We start from the raw sequence: 18,380 nt of genomic DNA on the forward strand, positions 1-18,380 counted from the left end.
GCCCCTCCGGGCCGCCAGAGGGCGCGCCAGGGCCGCGCCGGAACGCGCCGCCGCCCAGGGGCCGTCGCACAAGAAGCGCGGCGCGCAGCTAACAGGCGCGGCGAGTGTGGGAGGGGCCGTCGCCCAAGAGCCGTGGGTGAAGGCCGGCGTAGCGCGTCACCAGAGCGCCAGTCGGGCCGGCGGAGGGAGCGCGCTGATTGGCTGGGCTGGCCGCGCGTCTGCGCTCCGGGAAAAGGGCTTCTTCCGCCCTCTGTTACCCTGAGCAGAGCCGGACGGTGCGCGACAGGTTGAGGGCCCCGGGCCTGCGCCTAGTACTGCGCTTGACCCCAGACGCGTTTCCAGAAGCTGGGCATCTGGGGGCGCAGGAGTCTGGGATCCCCGTCCCCGGAAGACGGACCCGGCTCCGAGAAATCCTCCGCTTCGTGGGCTTAGCCGTGTGCAACTACCTTGCGCCGTCCTTGGCCTAGCGGACCCAGACTTTATTTTTTGTTTCTTAGAAAGAGGGTCTGGGACGGGCGCGGTGGCTCACGCCGTAATCCCAGCTCTCTGGGATGCCGAGGCGGGCGGATCACGAGGTCAGGGGTTCGAGACCAGCCTGGCCAGCATGGTGAAACCCTGTCTCTACTAAAAATACAAAAAATTAGCCGGGCGCGGTGGTGCGCTCCTGTAGTCCCAGCTACTCGGGAAACTGAGGCGGGAGAATTGCTTGAACCCGGGAAGTGGAGGTTGCAGTGAGCCGAGATCGCGCCTCTGCACTACAGCCCTCCAGCCTGGGCGACTAGAGCGAGACTCTGTCTCAAAAAAGAAAAGAAAAGAAACAGCGTCTGTCGCCCAGGCTGGAGTGCAATTCAGGACCTAGCTCATTGCAGCCGCCACCTCCCGGGCTCAGGCGATGGTCCTGTTTTAGCCTCCCTAGCAGCTGGGACTACAGACGCGCGCCACCACGCCCACTTAATTTTAGGGTTTTTGTTTGTTTTTGGTTTGGGGTTTTGTTTCATAGGGACAGAGGTCTTAACGGTTGCCCGGGCAGGTCTAAAATTCCTGTACTCAAGCAGCCCTCTCTCCGTGGCCTCCCAGAGTGTTGGGATTACAGGCGTGAGCTGCTTCAGCCGACTAATTTTTTAGAATTTTTTTGTAGAAACGGGTTTTGCTGTGTTACCCATGCTGGTTTCCAGCTTCTGATATCAAGCGATTCTCCCACCTCAGCCTCCCAAAGCGCTGGGATTACAGGCGGGAGCCACTGCCCAAGACCTGAGGCAGCCTTCAAGTACGCCTGACCCCACCTGTGCTCCATTGTCCATCAGACTCACACACTGAGTTACAGAAAGGGATTTTCTTTTTCTTTTTTTCTTTTTTTGAGACGGAGTTTGTTCTTGTGGCCCCAGGCTGGAGTGCAGTGGCTCAATCTTGGCTCACTGCAACCTCTGCCTCCCAGTTTCAAGCGTGCCTCCTGCCTCAGCCTCCCAAGTACCTGGGATTACAGATGTCCGCCACTAAATTTTTTGTATGTAGTAGAGACAGAGTTTCACCATGTTGATCAGGCTGGTCTCGAACACCTCACCTCAGGTGGGGAATTTTTAAACCTGGCTCCGAAAGGGATAGACCCCTGTTCACCCCGTCCAGATTTTATCTCAAATCCTAGCATTGTACAGGCTTAGGAGACAACTGGACCAGCTCTTGCTCCCGAGTGCCAGATCCATACTTCCAATTATTTATTGGCTGTCTCCACCTCGCGGCCTAACAGAGCTAGTTCATCTCTGCATCTCTCCTCCACCATGACCCTGCTCCTCCCTGCATTGATTAAGTACCTGGTACTCTCCTATGCTCACCAGACCTTTTCTCTCTTGTCTCTTTCCGTCCCCTCCTGATCTAACCCTTTACACCAACTCATGTTTACCTGGCCTCCCCAGGGGCTGCTGTCCTGACCCTCCCTGAGTCAGCCTTTCCTGGCTCAACAATTCCATCGCAACAGCCTCTTCTCTGTTGCTGCACTCCCTTCCCATCCTACTGTGGCTTGGGTGGTCTTCCAAACAACGCCAGATCACTTGACTCCCCTGAGCATTCTATGGCTCACAGCAAAGTCTAAATTCCTTAGCTTGGCGTCAGAAACTCCAAGTTCCCTTTTTTATGTGTTTCAACCATAACACTCCTCAATTCCAGTACCTTGCCCCACCCCACTACTACATCGGCTTGTAGAAAGCCCACCCATGCTGCCTTTTCCGTGCAGCCCACAGTGTGTCCCCATAGGCACAGTCCACCACGCCTAGCTAATCTTTATTTTTTTAGAGACAGCCTCTCACAATGTTGCCCAGGTTGGTTTTGAACCCCTGGCCTCAAGGGATCCTTCTGCTTGGAACTCCCAAAGTGCTGGGATTACAGGCATGAGCCACCACACCAGCCTGGCTTCATTTTCCATGTCACGCTGTTGACAAACGGGCCCCTCCAGGCTGCCCCTTAAATCTTAGTAGAGGCTGGGCATGGTGGCTCACGCCTGTAATCCCAGCACTTTGGGAGGCCGAGGCGGGCAGATCACAAGATCAGGAGTTCAAGACCAGCCTGGCCAACATGCTGAAACTCCGTCTCTACTAAAAATACAAAAATCAGTTGGGTGTGGTGGCAGGCACCTGTAATCCCAGCTACAGGGAGGCTGAGGCAGGAGAATTGCTTGAACCTGGGTGACGGAGTTTGCAATGTTGCGAGATTGTGACGCTGCCCTCCAGCCTGGGCAACAGAGCAAGACTCCGTCTGTCTCCAAAAAAAAAAAAAAAAAAAACAACTTAGGGGACTTCCCGAGCAAATTAAAAAAAAAAGGAATTTTTTTTTTTTTTTTTTTTTTTAAATTAAGGTGGAGTGTCACCCTGTCTCCCAGGCTGGAGTGCAGTGGAACAATCCCTGCTCACTGCAAACTCCACCTCCTGGGTTCAAACAATCAAACTATTCTTCTGCCTCAGGGACTACAAGCGCACACCACTATACCCGGCTAATTTTTTTGTTTTGTTTTGTTTTTTAGTTTTAGTAGAGATGGGGTTTCACCATGTTGGCCAGGCTAGTCTCGAACTCCTGGCCTCAAGTGATCTGCCCACCTCAGCTTCCCAAAGTGCTGGGATTGCAGGTGTGAGCCACTGCTCCCAGCCAGAAAAGGAATTCTTTTTAAATCATCTCTTGGCATTATCTACCCAGAACAGGCTCTAAAGTTGGAGGGGGATGGGGGGTTACACCTCCCCACTCTACCTTGCCCCATGCCATCAAAACAAACATAGAGACCCTTTTCCTCTAAGGAACTAGCACCACTTACTCTAGCAAACTGGCAACGTTAATGGAGAAGTCACAAAGCATTTGAAGACATTCCTGCCTACAAACAGGTGGGGCCTTGGCTGAGATGATAAACTGGTCCCAAAACCACCTTGGCTGAGATGACAAACTGGCCCCAAAACCTTGTTCTGCAGATCAGAGTATAATCCAGAGTGAATGCTGCCTGGAGAATTCCCTTTTCCTCTGTTGTTATAAGCTGTGTGACCCACAGAAATTAGCCTGTTTCCTTTACCAAAGTGGTTTTTCTGCAAGACGCAAACTGATTCCAAGTGCCCCACCCCCAAGTCCAGAGGATCACAGGATCATGGAACAATAGGTGTCAAAGAGGGGTGAATTTTCTGAGGACCTCCAGATTTAGGGAGCCCCTAGTACACACTGTTAATGCCCCACCCAGGTCCTCCTTACTGGTGGATGCTCCCGTCCCTTCCCCACTGCTGTGGTGTTCGCTGCTATTTATAACTCACAGCTGCCTCTTCTCCTGAGGCTGTTCTTAGCTGAAGGGGAGACTCATCTCCAACTGAGACAATATTGTTGCCCCACTCCTTTCACTGCCCTTTCCTTTCATTACCTTCCTCCCTAGAGTGCTCCCCTCAAGGCCAAATTGCACCTAAATCATGTGCACCTAAATTCTGTCTCAAGCCCCACTTCTAGATATCCTGGTTTAAGACAGTGGGTACCAGCCAGGCTCAGTGGCACCCACCTATAGTCCCAGCCCTTTGGGAGGCAAAGGCGGGCAGATCACTTGAGGTCAGGAGTTCGAGACCAGCTTGACCAACATGGTGAAACCCATCTCTTCTAAAAATACAAAAAATTGGCCGGGCGCGGTGGCTCAAGCCTGTAATCCCAGCACTTTTGGGAGGCCGAGACGGGGCGGATCCGAGTCAGGAGATCGAGACCATCCTGGCTAACGACGGTGAAACCCCGTCTCTACTAAAAAAATACAAAAAAACTAGCGCAGGCGAGGTGGTGAGCGCCTGTAGTCCAAGCTACTCGGGAGGCTGAGGCAGGAGAATGGTGTGACCCGGGGGGCGCGGAGGCTGCAGTGAGCTGAGATCTGGCCACTGCACTCGCAGCTCTGGGCGACAGAGGCAAGACTCCGTCTCAAAAAAAAAAAAAAAAAAAAATACAAAAAATTAGCCGAGCATGGTAGCGTGCGCCTATTATCCCAGCTACTTGGGAGGCTGAGGCAGGAGAATTCCTGGAACCTGGGCGGCGGGCTTGCACCATTGCACTACAGCCTGGGGCAACACAGCAAGACTCCCATCTCAAAAAAAAAAAAAAACAGTGGATACCAAGAATGGTCCCTAAGAAACAGAGTATAAAAATGTACTCTGTGCCGGGCACAGTGACTCCCGCCTGTAATCCCAGCACTTTGAGAGGCCGAGATGAGCAGATAACCTGAGGTCAGGAGTTTGAGACCAGCCTGGTCAATATGGTGAAACCCAGTCTCTACTAAAAATACAAAAATTAGCCGGGCATGGTCGCAGGTGTCTGTAATCCCAGCTACTCGGGAGGCTGAGGCAAGGGAATCGCTTGAACCCAGGAGGCGGAAGTTGCAATGAGCTGAGACCATGCCATTGCACTCCAGCCTGGGCAACGAGAGCGAAACTCAGTATTGAAAAAAAAAAATCTCCAGGCAATGGATGGGACACTAACATCTGGGCAGCAGTATCAGGCTCCCATCTCGGAAGACTAGTTAGGGCTGGGTATGAGTAGAAGGGATGTGTTGGCTTATTCAGTCTCTCTGGTTTTTGAGGATATAGGAGAAGTAGTCATTAGAACTGTGAAATTGGGCCAGGTGTGGTGACTCACACCTGTAATCCCAGCACTTTAGGAGGCTGAGGTCGGAGGATCACTTGAGGCCAGGAGTTCAAGACCAGCCTGGGCAACATAGTGAGACCCACTGTCTACCAATAATAAAAAAAAAAAAAAAAAGACTTGTGAAACTTGGTAGTAAAAAAGGTTTTGGTTTTTTTTTTTTTTTTTTTTTTTTTTTTGTGAGAGAGTCTCATTCTGTCTCCCAGGCTGTACTGCAGTGGTGTGATCTTGGCTAACTGTTACCTCCACCTCCTGGGTTCAAGTGATTCTCCTGCCTCAGCCTACCAGGTAGCTGGGATAATAGGCACCCACCACAATGCCCAGATAATTTTTGTATTTTTAGTAGAGACAGGGTTCCACCATGTTGGCCAGGCTGGTCTTGAACTCCTGACCTCAAATGATCCACCTGCCTTGGCCTCCCAGAGTGCTGGGATTACAGGCATGAGCCACTGTGCCTGGATGGTAATAACAGATCCTTTAAAGGGGGAAAAATGGGCCAGGTGCGGTGTCTCACGCCTGTAACCTAACACTCTGGGAGGCCAAGGCAGGTGGATCACCTGAGGTCAGGAGTTGGAGACCAGCCTGCCCAACATGCTGAACCCTATCTCTACTAAAAATATAAAAATTGGCCAGGCACGGTGGCTCACGCCTGTAATCCTAGCACTTTGGGAGCCGAAGGTGGGCAGATCACAAGGTCAGGAGATTGAGACCATCCTGGCTAACATGGTGAAACCCCATCTGTACTAAAAATAAAAAATTAGCCGGGCGTGGTGGCACGCACCTGTAGTCCCAGCTACTCAGGAGGCTGAGGCAAGACAATTGCTTGAACCCAGCAGGCGGAGGCTGCAGTGAGCCGAGATCGCGCCACTGCACTCCAGCCTGATGACAGAGCGAGACTCTGTCTTAAAAAAACAAAAAACAAACAAAAAAAATTAGCTGGGTGTCATGGCACATGCCTGTAATCCCAGCTATTTGGGAGGCTGAGGCAGGAGAATCTCTTGAACCTGGGAGGCAGAGGTTGCAGTGAGCTAAGATCGTGCCACTGCACTCCAGCCTGGGCAACAGAGCGAGACTTGGTCTCAAAAAAATAAATAAATAAATAAAAATAAAATAAAAAAAGAAGGAACAATGGGGCTCCAGGCAATTAGTCACTAATATAAAGTGAGAAAGCCAGAGAGAAGAGCCTCCTCAGCAATCTAGCATCTATAATCAGAGGGCAGACAGTCCTGAAAACCAGGCCTGGGTCTTAACCTAAAAGGAGCAGAACATTAGAAAAGGTTGAATTGTCAGCTACAATCAGTCTCTAACACCAAAGTCAGGACTCTGATAAGGAAGGAGTGAGACACTGAGACTAAGGACAGGACTCTAATGTAGAACTTCAAGCTCCTTTGTTCAAGAATGGTACCACCAACCCGAAGACTATGCAGTCACCTTAAATGAGGCAGGTACCCTACAAGACAATGCATTCTTGGCAGGGCGTGGTGGCTCATGCCTGTAATCCCAGCGCTCTTAGAGGCCGAGGCAGACAGATCACTTGAAGTCAGGAGTTCAAGACCAGCCTGGCCAACATGGTGAAACCCCGTCTCTACTAAAAAATACAAAAATTAGGCCAGGAATTGGAGGCTGCAGTGAGCTATGATCATGCAACTGCACACTTCAGCCTGTGCTCTGTCTTCAGGCAGGAGAATCGTTTGAACCTGGGAGGCGGAGGTTGCAGTGAGCTGAGATCACAGCACAGCGCTCCAGCCTGGGCGACAGATAGAGTAAGACTCCGTCTCAAGAAAAACAAAAACAAGAAAACAATGCATTCTTTCTGTTCCTGTATCCCCCTGGCCACCAGATAAATCACCAAGATCAGGTCCCATCAGGCCTGCTAAGGGAGGAGTGGAATCATAAATGGAAGGAACTACAAGACCAGACTAATATACACCAGCAGAAACTGAAAATAAGCCTGGGAACGGACACTAAGGGGCCGAGATCAAGGGCTGAGGGGTGGGGAGCAGGTAAGAGAGAGTTTTCAGATATGTGGGTATTGATCCTTTAATACAGATCTCACACTTTGTCAAGGGTGCTGGGTGGCAGGTTCTAATACAGCCTAGGACACCAGGTATTTGACAACTGAAATAAGCTACATGGGCCGGGCGTGGTGACTCATGCCTGGAATCCCAGCACTTGGGGAGGCCGAGGCAGGCGGATCACGAGGTCAGAAGATCAAGACCATCCCAGCCAACATGGTGAAACCCGTCTCTACTAAAAATACAAAAATTAGCTGGGGGTCGTGGTGCGTGCCTGTAATCCCAGCTACTCGGGAGGCTGAGGGAGGAGAACCGCTTAAACCGGGGAATTGAATGTTGCAGTGAGGCAAGATCGTGCCATAGCACTCCAGCCTTGCAATAGAGTGAGACTCCGTCTGAAAAAAAAAGAAAGAAAGAAAAAAAAATAACCCACATAGCTGGGTGCAGTGGCTCATGCTTATAATCACAACGGTTTGGGAGACTGAAGTGGGAGGATCGCTTGAGGCCAGGAACTGGAGGCTGCAGTGAGCTATGATCATGCAACTGCACACTTCAACCTGTACTCTGTCTTCAGGGCAACAGTGCATGAGCCTGTCTCCAAATAAAACACATAGACCCACATGGACCAAAGTTTAGATGCCATGAATTCCATGGTAGATACGGTAGGAAGGGAGTGCTACTCTCAGGGAAGAGGACATGCTAAAATGTGTGCTACCAGCTGGTGACATTCCATCACAAGGCCTGGAAAACAGTGTTTTACCAGGAACATGGAGGGTAGAGGCAGCATCAGCTGTGTTGGAAAAGTGGTACCCCTAGGTGGCTGTCATCTATAAGCCAGGGCTAACAACAGCAGATGCTGTTACAGAACTGGGCTGTCTGGTAGCAAAAAGGATGATAGAAGCCCATCTCTACTAAACATAAAAAATCAGCCAGGCATGGTGGCATGTGCCTGTACTCCCAGCTACTTGGGAAACTGAGGCAAGAGAATCACTTGAACCCAGGAGGCAGAGGTTGCAGTGAGCCAAGATCATGCCACGGCACTCCAGCATGGATGATGGAGGAAGATTCTGTCTTCAAAAAGAAAGAGAGAGAGAAACAGGAGGGAGGGAGGGAGGGAAAGAAAGAAAGAGAGAAAGAAAGACAGGAGGGAGGGATGGAAAGAAAGAAAGAAAGAAAGAAAGAAAGAAAGAAAGAAAGAAAGAAAGAAAGAAAGAAAGAAAGAAAGAAAGAAAGAAAGAAAGAAAGAAAAGAGAAGAGAAAAAAGAGAAGAGAAAAGAAAAGAGAAAGAAAAAGAATGAATGATGGCACCCTGGAGTGTCAGAGGCTGGGTAGCAGTGCTTACGCAGCAGAAGGTAGGCATGATTGCTATAGTGAGCAGCAAGCCAGAGTAGCAGATGGGAGGCACTGACTTGCAGGGATCCAAGGCAATGGCTAATAGAACACAGGGCAAGACAGGCTGTCAACAGAAGCACAATATATATCATTGTAAGCAGACAAGGAGGATCTCCAGGGATTATTGGAATTTAATCAACTTGTGCAATCAGCATGTTTTACAGCCTCCTGCTCTGCACCTGTTCTTCCCCAAACCTTGGAAGGAATGCAGTCACCTTATTAGTTTAAACCAGCTCCTGACAGACCCTAACAACATACAGATGAACCTGAGTGAACTCTCTGCATGACCATGCTAAAGTATCCATCCCGGGAGAAGTTATAGCTTCATTCCCATCACATGCAGCCTATGGGCTGGCAGGATGACTCACTGCATCTGCACCATTGGGATCCCTCCTCTCCATGCAATGATGCACCCATCTCCCCTCTCCTCACCGCATAAAACCCTCTTGTCACTTCCCCTTGGGGAGACACTGCTTTGGAGAATACTCCCAGTGTCCTTACTGGCACCAAGTAATAAGTTGGTCTTGAACTTCCGGCCTCAAGTGATCCGCCCACCGCAGCCTCCCAAAGTGCTGGGATTACAGGCGTGAGCCATCACATCTGGCCAGATATACCTATATATCTATAAAAACCTGGTTGTGTAGAAGACTGAGGTTAACTATCTTAGTGGAAAAACACAAACACCTGCCCAGATTCCCCAACCTGAGCCAGCTCTCAATTCCAAAACATGCATCCAGGCTGGGCGACGTGGCTCAGACCCGGAATTCCAATGCTCGGGAAGCTGGGGCAGGAGGATCATTTGAGTCTAGGAATTCGAGACCAACCTGAGCACAGTAAGACTCTGTCTCTACAAAAAATAAATTTTAAAAAATAGCCAAGTGTGTTGGCACCTATGGTCCCAGTTACTCAGGAGACTGAGGCAGGAGGATTGCTTGAGCCTGGGAGGTTTAGGCTGCAGTGAGCTGTGACTGCATCACTGCACTGCAGCCTGGGTAACAGTGAGACCCTGTCTCAAAAACGAAAATTGAAATACCCATCCAGTAAAGGAGAAGCCAGATCCATGCAAGTGTACACAGTAGTGATTTTCCAAATCCTGCCCCAAAGAGACCTCTGGCCATGTTTTTTTGTTTTGTTTTTGTTTTTTTTTAAGACGGAGTCTTGCACTGTTGCCTGGGCTGGAGTACAGTGGCACAATCTTGGCTTATTGCAACCTCTGCCTCCCAGGTTCAAGCGATTCTCCTGCCTCAGCTTCCCAAGTAGCTGGGATTACAAGTGCCTGCCACCACGCCCAGCTAATTTTTTGTATTTTTAGTAGAGATGGCGTTTCACCATGTTGGCCAGGCTGGCCTCAAACTCCTGACTTCGTGATCTGCCTGCCTCGACCTCCCAAAGTGCTGGGATTACAGGTGCGAGCCACTGCACCCGGCCCCTCTGATCATTTAGTTTACTCAGTAATTATATGCTGGGGAAAGGGACCTGCTCAGATATTTCCAAGCTTCTGCTTACAGAGTCCAAGTTAATGCAGATCTAAAGCACCCTCAGGGTTCCCTTATTGCTAAGGGATCCAGTGAATACCTTTGGTCCTGACCCACATCCCTCACTGGCTTCACTGAGCCCACAGTGGTCATTTCCCTGGTTCCCAAATGTGATACTCAAATAGTCATACTTAGCAATTGGTTCCTTGACTTGTAGCTGAAGAGCTATTGAGTAGAGAAAGCCAAGTGGGGCTGGCTGGCCACGGTGGCTCACATCTGTAATGCCAGCACTTTGGGAGGCCCAGACGGGCAGATCCCTTGAAGTCAGGAGTTCAAGACCAGCCTGGCCAACATGGCAAAGCCCATCTCTATTAAAAATACAAAAATTAGCCAGGTGTGGTGGTGCGCACCTGTAATCCCAGCTACTCAGGAGGCTGAGGCAGAAGAATCGCTTGAACCCGGGAGGCGGAGTTTGCAGTGAGCTGAGATCATGCCACTGCACTCCAGCCTGGGCAACAAAAATTAAAAAAAAATAAAAATAATTAAAAAAAGCCAAGTGGAACAAGTGGAAGCCCTGAAACTGCCCTCTCTGGCCAAAAGAGTAACTTGGTGGGGCTGAGGGTGGGGGTTAATGGGAGAAAATGGCAGAGAATAGTGCCATGCTCAGAGTGGGTAAAGGATGCAGAGCTGGTGTCTCCATCATATTCTCATTTAATTTACCAGTCTGACCCCTGCAGAAACTGGATGACCCATAGATGACAATGAACTACTGCAAACGTAATCCTCAAGGACTCATCTAGCACCAGCTTAATTCCACCACTACCCACTCCATCCTTTGGAGTTCTTCTACATCCACAACAGAGTGGAGTTGTGTTTAGAATCTCTCAGGCTGGGCTCAGTGGCTCATGCCTGTAATCCCAGCACTTTAGGAGGCTGAGGAGGGAGGATCGCTTAAGGCTAAGAGTTCAAGACCAGCCTGGGCAATATAGGGAGACCCTGACTGTACAAAAAATAAAAAATTAGCCAGGTGAGCTGGTGCGTGCCTGTAGTCCCAGCTACTCAGGAAGCTGAGGTGGGAGGATCGCTTGAGCCTAGGAGGTCAAGGCTGCAGTGAGCTATGATGGCACTATGGCACTCCAGCCTGGGTGACAAAGCAAGACCCTGTCTTAAAAACAATAGGCCGGGCACAGTGGCTCATGCCTGTAATCCCAGCACTTCAGGGGGCCGAGGCGGGTGGATCACGAGGTCAGGAGTTCAATACCAGCCTGACCAACATGGTAAAACCCTGTCTCTACTAAAATACAAAAAAAAAAAAAAAAAAAAAAAAAAATTAGCCGGGTGTGGTGGTGCGCACCAGCTACTCGGGAGGCTGAGGCAGGAGAATCACTTGAACCCAGGAGGCAGAGGTTGCAGTGAGCTGACATCGTGCCATTACACTCCAGCCTGAGTGACAGAGCAAGATTCCATCTCAAAACAAACAAAATAACCTTGTAGTTGATCCTCCTTTTTCTGAGCCCCTCAGAGCAAACATGAACAAGGCCTTTTAACTCTCACAGATTTTACAACCACTATGAAAAAAACGAAGAAAATAATATAAACAGTGAAAAATAGATTGGTCACAAAATACATTCAAAAGAAGCACCTACCATATTTCACCACAAAAAAAATAAAGAAGGGAGGGGGAGAGAAAGAGGGAGAGGAAGAGAAAAAGAGAGAGAAAGGAAGAAAGAGGTAAGGAAAGGAGAGGGGAGGGGTGGGGGAAGGAGGGAAGGAAGGAGAAAGAAAAAAGAAAGAAAGAAAGAAAAGAGAGAGGCACATGCCTGTAATCCCAGCACTTTGAGAGGCTGAGGCAGGAGGATCATTTGAGATCAGAAGTTCGAGACCAGCCTGGCCAACATGGTGAAACCCCATTTGTAACAAAAAATACAAAAGTCACTCGAGCATGGTGGTGCATGCCTGTAGTCCCAGCTACTCGAGAGTCTGAGGCATGAAAATTGCTTGAACTCGGGACGTGGAGGTTGCAGTGAGCTGAGATCGCGCCACTGCACTCCAGCCTGGGTGACAGAGTGAGACTTGGTCCCAAGACAAAAAAAAAAAAAAAAAGGAGAGAGAGAGAGAAGAAGGAAAGAGGGAAGAAAGGAAGAAAGGAGGGAGGGAGTGAGGGAGGGAAGGGAAGACAAGGAAGGGAGGGAGGCAGGGAAGGAAGGAGGGAAGAGAGGGAGGGAGAGAGAGGGGGAAGGGAGGGAGGGAGAGGGAGGGAAAAAAGAGTACCTTCCGTTCACTCAGAGTGCTCAGATGACACCAATCAATAGACTTGTCCCAGCAGCCCACACGGAGACGCAGTCACAGAGAGCACTGTTTGGAAACAGACACACTAGGTGTAAATTCCAGCCCCGGCTTATATTTATCTGTCAAGTTCTCTGAGCCTTGCTTCAGACTCTCATGAAATGAAAGGCTGTTTTAACTTATCTTAAGCCAAGTTTATCCTAATGGATGATTAACACCACTTCCCTGAACACCAACATAAGACATGAAAGTGTGAAAGTGTTCAAGGAGGGATATATTTAATCTTCTGAGGACCAGTGTCTCCTAGGAAGACAGGAAATCTGAAACTGTGGCTGGCCAGGTCTTAGACCCAGCTTGTTTTTAGGAGACAGATCCCAAATCTCTCCTTTATGAATTGACAAAATATTAACTTAGAATTGAGAGGGGGTCATTGGAGATGCTGTGCCTACTTTCCAGAGACTGTTTTGTTTGGAACCTGGAGCTGTGGGTATTAATTATTTACTACACATTGTCATGATGCCTTAAATGAGGAAGGTAATACTTGGTGGGTTTACTCCTGAAGTGGATAATGTTCAGGAAAAGTTTTACAACGGAAACGACACTTGAAATAGGTCCTTGAGTCCGGGCGTGGTGACTCATGCCTGTAATCCCAGAACTTTGGGAGCCCAAGGCAGGCAGATCCCCTGAGGTCAGGAGTTCAAGACCAGCCTGGCCAACATGGTGAAACCCCGTCTCTGCTAAAAATACAAATATTAGCTGGGTGTGGTGAGAGGTGCCTGTAATCCCAGCTACTCAGGAGGCTGAGGCAGGTGAATCGCTTAAACCCAGGAGGCAGAGGTTGCAGTGAGCTGAGATCACATCACTGCCTGGGCGACAGAACGAGAATATGCCTCAAAAAAAAAAAAAGAAGAAGAAGGAGAACTAGGTCCTTGAGGTGAGGACTAAGTAGGATTTTTTCCAGGCAGATATCGAATAGAAAAAGGATGCCAGCCAGCATTCCAGCATTTCAGGAACAAATGCCAATTGAGGGTGCTGTGGTGCACCCCTGTAGTCCCAGCTATTTGGAAGACTGCGGTGGGATGGTTCAAGCCCAGTCTGGGCAAAATAGCTAGACACCACCCCACTTTGCACCCCCATCCTCCCGTCTCCAAAAAAAAATTTTTTTACCAGATTATTAAATCAGCTATGTATATATATATATAGAAAGAGGGGCGGAGGGAGAGAGAGAGAGAGAGAGAGAGAGAGAGGGAGAGGGAGAGAGAGAGAGAGACAGGGCCTCACTCTGTTACCAGGCTGAAGTGCAGTGGTGTGATCACAGCTTACTGCAATCTCTGCTGCCCAGGCTCAAGCCATCCTCCCACCTCGGCCTCCCAAGTAGCTGGGACTAAAGACGCATGCCAGTAAGCCTGGCTAATACTTTTTTGTATTTTTTTGTAGATACATATATATATTTTTGTAACATATAGTTATATAGAGAGTATATGATATATATATATAGTTAGTTTTGTTTTTTTGTTTGAGACAGAGTCTCACTCTGTCGCCCAGGCTAGAGTGCAGTGGCACGATCCCGACTCACTGCAACCTCCGCCTCCTGGGTTCAAGCGATTCTTCTGCCTCAGTCTCCCGAGTAGCTGGGATTATAGGCACATGTGACCGTGCCCAACTAATTTTTGTATTTTTAGTAGAGATGGGGTTTCACCATGTTAGCCAGGTTGGTCTCAAACTCCTGGCCTCAGGTGATCCACCTGCCTCGGCCTCCCAAAGTGCTGAAGTGCTCGGAGTAGAGGTGTGAGCCACTGTGCCTGGCATATATATATACATATATATTTTTTCTTTTTCTTTTTTGTTTTGAGACGGAGTTTCAATCTTGTTGCCCAGGCTAGTGTGCAAGAGCACGATCTCAGCTCACTGCAACCTCAGTCTCCTGGGTTCAAGCAATTCTCCTGCCTCAGCCTCCCAAGTAGCTGGGATTACAGGCATGCACCACCATGCCCGTCTAATTTTGTATTTTTAGTAGAGACGGGGTTTCTCCATGTTGGTCAGGCTGGTCTCAAACTCCCGATCTCAGGTGATCTGCCCAACTCGACCTCCCAAAGTGCTGGGATTACAGGCATGAGCCACTGCGCCCGGCCCCATATATATATATATTTGAGACAGAGTCTTGCTGTGTCTCCCAGGCTGGAGTGCAGTGATCTCAGCTCACTGCAACCTCTGCCTCCCGGGTTCAAGCCACATTGGCGCCTCCCACGCCCAGCCACAACAAGCCATATTTCATCAGACACTTGAGAGATGAGTATCAGAAAGTCAGGTGAAGTGGCTGGGCGCGGTGGCTCACAACTGTAATCTCAGCTCTTTGGGAGGCCGAGGTGGGCAGATCACGAGGTCAGGAGTCGGAGACCAGCCTAACATGGTGAAACCCCATCTCTACTAAATACAAAAAATGAGCTGGGTGTGGTGGTGCATGCCTGTAATCCCAGCTACTCAGGAGGCTGAGGAAGGAGAATCACTTGAACCGGGGAGGCGAAGGTTGCAGTGAGCCGAGATCACACCCTTGCACTCCAGCCTGGGTGACAGGGTGAGACTCTGTCTCAAAAAAAAAGAAAGAAAGTCAGGTGAAGCAGGGACAGGGTCCAGGGTCAGAAGAGTGTTCTGGGTGGAAGGAACAGAAGCTGTATGTATTACGTTTTTTACATTTTCTGTATTTATGATGCTTTGACATCTTACAAAACTTGCTGGCCTGAAAGAGACTCCCCCTCCCAGGGGTAGCCAATCCTCAGGACACCAAAGACCTCAACCAAGAGGATGTCTTTAGTCCCAGCACTTTGGGAGGCCAAGGCGGGTGCATCACTTAAGGTCAGGTGTTCACGACGAGCCTGGCCAACATGGTGAAACCCCATCTCTACTAAAAATACAAAAAAAAAAAAAAAAAAAATTAGCCAGGCTTGGTAGTGGGCGCCTGTAATCCAAGCCACTCAGGAGGCTGAGGCACGAGAATCGCTTGAACCTGGGAGGTAGAGGTTGCAGTGAACAGAGATCATGCCACTTCACTCCAGCCTGGGTAACAGAGTGAAACTCCGTCTCAAAAAAAAAATAAAAATAAATAAATAAATAAATACAGAAAAGAAACCCCAGTGCAGGCTCTGGCTCAGGCTTCTGCCACCTGACCAAAACCTGGTATTCCCTATGGCCCTTCGTGGCATTTGGTGAGCCCCCTCCCTGGACCTGCGAGTACACAAAACATCCTTCCTTCCAAGCTTGGTACTCGCTGCCCCTCGTGCGGGTGCACTGATTGTCCCATACCATCGCCCATCATCATCTCCATGCTTGAAACACTTCAGGGCTTCAAGGAGGGGTTTGAGAAGAACAGGGGAGAAGGAGAGCAGCATGGGTTGAATCACCTGGATGAGTTGGTTGGAAAGAGAAAAATTATAAATTCTCAGAAGAATCTTTCTGTTTAGGGAGATTCTAATGGTGAAAGATCGATGACGAGATACTATCACTGGAATAAGTGACGTCAGTCAGGGTTGGCAGGACGAGTTAGCTCACTAAGGAGCAAAGAAGGATCGTCAATAAGAGTAATAGACTAAGGAAGGCCGGGCATCCCGGTGGCTCACGCTGTAATCCCAGCACTTTGGGAGCCAAGGCCGGGCGATCACCTGAAGTCAGGAGTTTTCCAGACCAGCCTGGTCCAAAACATGTGAAACCCCATCTCTACTAAAAATTAAAATTAGCCGGGGTGTGGGTGGTTTACAGCTGGGTGCCTGTAATCCAGCTACTTGGGAGGCTGAGGCAGGAGAATCTCTTGAACCCGGGAGGCAGAGGTTGCAGTTGAGCCGAGATTGCAGCCCTGCACTCCAGGCCTGCGGTGACAGATCGAGAACTCTGTCCGCAAAAAAAAAAATAAATAAAAAAGGAATGTGAGTAAGGTTTTTAAAAGTTTTTTTTTTTTTTTTTTTTTTTTTTTTTTTTTTTTGGAAGAATGGGAAAGTCTTGCTTCTGTCCCCAGGCTGGAGGGCAGTGTCACGATCTCGGCTCACTGCAAGCTCGGCCTCCTGGGTTCATGCCATTCTCCTGCCTCAGCCTCCTGAGTAGCTGGGACTACAGGTGCCCGCCACCGCGCCCGGCTAATGTTTTGTATTTTAGTAGAGATGGGGTTTCACCGTCGTCTCAGTCTCTTGACCTTGTGATCCGCCCACCTCGGCCTCCCAAAGTGCTGGGATTACAGGTGTGAGCCACCGCACCTGGCCGGTTTTTAAAAGTTTTATGTTTTAGAGACAGGGTCTTGCTCTGTTGCCCAGGCTGGAGTGCACTGGTGCAATCATAGCTCAGTGCCCGACTAGTTTTTAAATATTTTGTAGAGCCAAAGTCTTGCTATGTTGCCCAGGTGGGTCTCAAACTCCTGGCCTCAAGCAATCCTCCTGCCTTGGCCTCCCAAAGTGCTGGGATTACAGGTGTGAGCTACCATGCCTGTCCTAGAGTTGATATTAATAGCAGGTAGCCGTTGAGAGGGACCATGTCCCAGATCCCTCGCCTAAATGATTTAGATATCTTAACTCATTTACTATTTGCAACAGGAGTACAAAGCAGATACAATTAGTACTTCCATTTTACAGGTTAGAGGTTAAGTACGTTGTTCACAGTCTTACAATTAGTATCGAACACATGTTCCTCCGGGGACTGGGGACAGAGGGATTTTCTAGGCAGAGGGGACAACATATGCAAAAACCGGAATAAAAAGGAATAAAGAAGCCAAGACTAGGGTATAGCTTATCTCAAATAGTTGTTGGAGAAGAGTCACACTCTTTCTGAAAAATATCTCAACTTAGTATAATAAAAGAGAATTAAAGAAGTATGAGGCAGGGCAGGGAGCTCATTCCTGTAATCCCAGCACTTTGAGAGACCAAAGCGGGTGGATTGCTTCAGTCCAGGAGTTCAAGATCAGCCTAGGCAACATGGCAAGACCCCCATCTCTACAAAAAATTTTAAAATGAGACAGGCACAGTGGCACACGCATGTACTCCCAGCTACTCAGGAGGCTGAGGTGGGAGGATCACTTGTGCCCAGCAGTTTGAGGCTACAGTGAGCTATGATCACACTCCAGTCTGGACAACAGAGTGAGACTTAGTCTCAAAAAAAAAAAAAAAAAAAAAAAAGAAGTGCACAGGCCAGGTGCGGTGGCTTACGTCTGTAATCCCAGCACTTTGGTAGGCCAAGGCAGGCAGATCACCTGAGGTCAGGAGTTTGAGACCAGCCTGGCCAACATGGTGAATGCCGTCTCTACTAAAAATACGAAAATTACCTGGGTATGGTGGCACACCCCTGTTATCCCAGCTACTTGGGAGGCTGAGGCAGGAGAATCACTTGAACCCGATAGGCAGAGGTTGCAGTGAGCTGAGATCACATCACTGCACTCCAGCCTGGGAGACAGAGTGAGACTCCTTCTCCAAAAAAAAGAAAAGAAAAAAAAATTAGCTGGGCGAGGTGGCAGTCTCCTGTAATCCCAGGCACTCAGGAGGCTGAGGCAGGAGAATTGCTTGAACCCAGGAGGCAAAGGTTGCAATGAGCCGAGATCTCGGCATTGCAATCCAGCCTGGGTGACAGAGTCAGATTCCGTCTCAAAAAAAAAAAAAAAAAAAAAAAAAAAAAAAAAAAAAACCAAGTGTGGTTATCACCAGGGTGGTTTCTCTCATCTCGATGTTGGCAGCCAGTGTCTGTGGTGGCACTGAGGTCTCCTACAAAGAGTGGCTTATGGGGCATTAAAAATATATATGCTAATAGGCCGGGCATGGTGGCTGAAGCCTGTAATCCCAGCACTTTGGGAGGCTGAGGTGGGCGGATCACAAGGTCAGGAGTTCAAAACCAGTCTGGCCAGCATGGTGAGATCCCGTCTCTACTAAAAATACAAAATTTAGCCAGGCATGATGGTGCACGCCAGTAGTGCCAGGTACTTGGGAGGCTGAGGCAGGAGAATCGCTTGAACCCAAGAGGTAGAGGCTCTGGTGAACTGAGATTGTGTCACTGCACTCCAGCCTGGGCAACAGTGCCAGACTCTGTCTCAAAAAAAAAAAAAAATATATATATA

This window comes from Rhinopithecus bieti, unplaced genomic scaffold (assembly GCF_001698545.2).
Source record: "Rhinopithecus bieti isolate Rb0 unplaced genomic scaffold, ASM169854v2 scaffold_77662, whole genome shotgun sequence".
Lineage (NCBI taxonomy): Eukaryota > Metazoa > Chordata > Mammalia > Primates > Cercopithecidae > Rhinopithecus > Rhinopithecus bieti.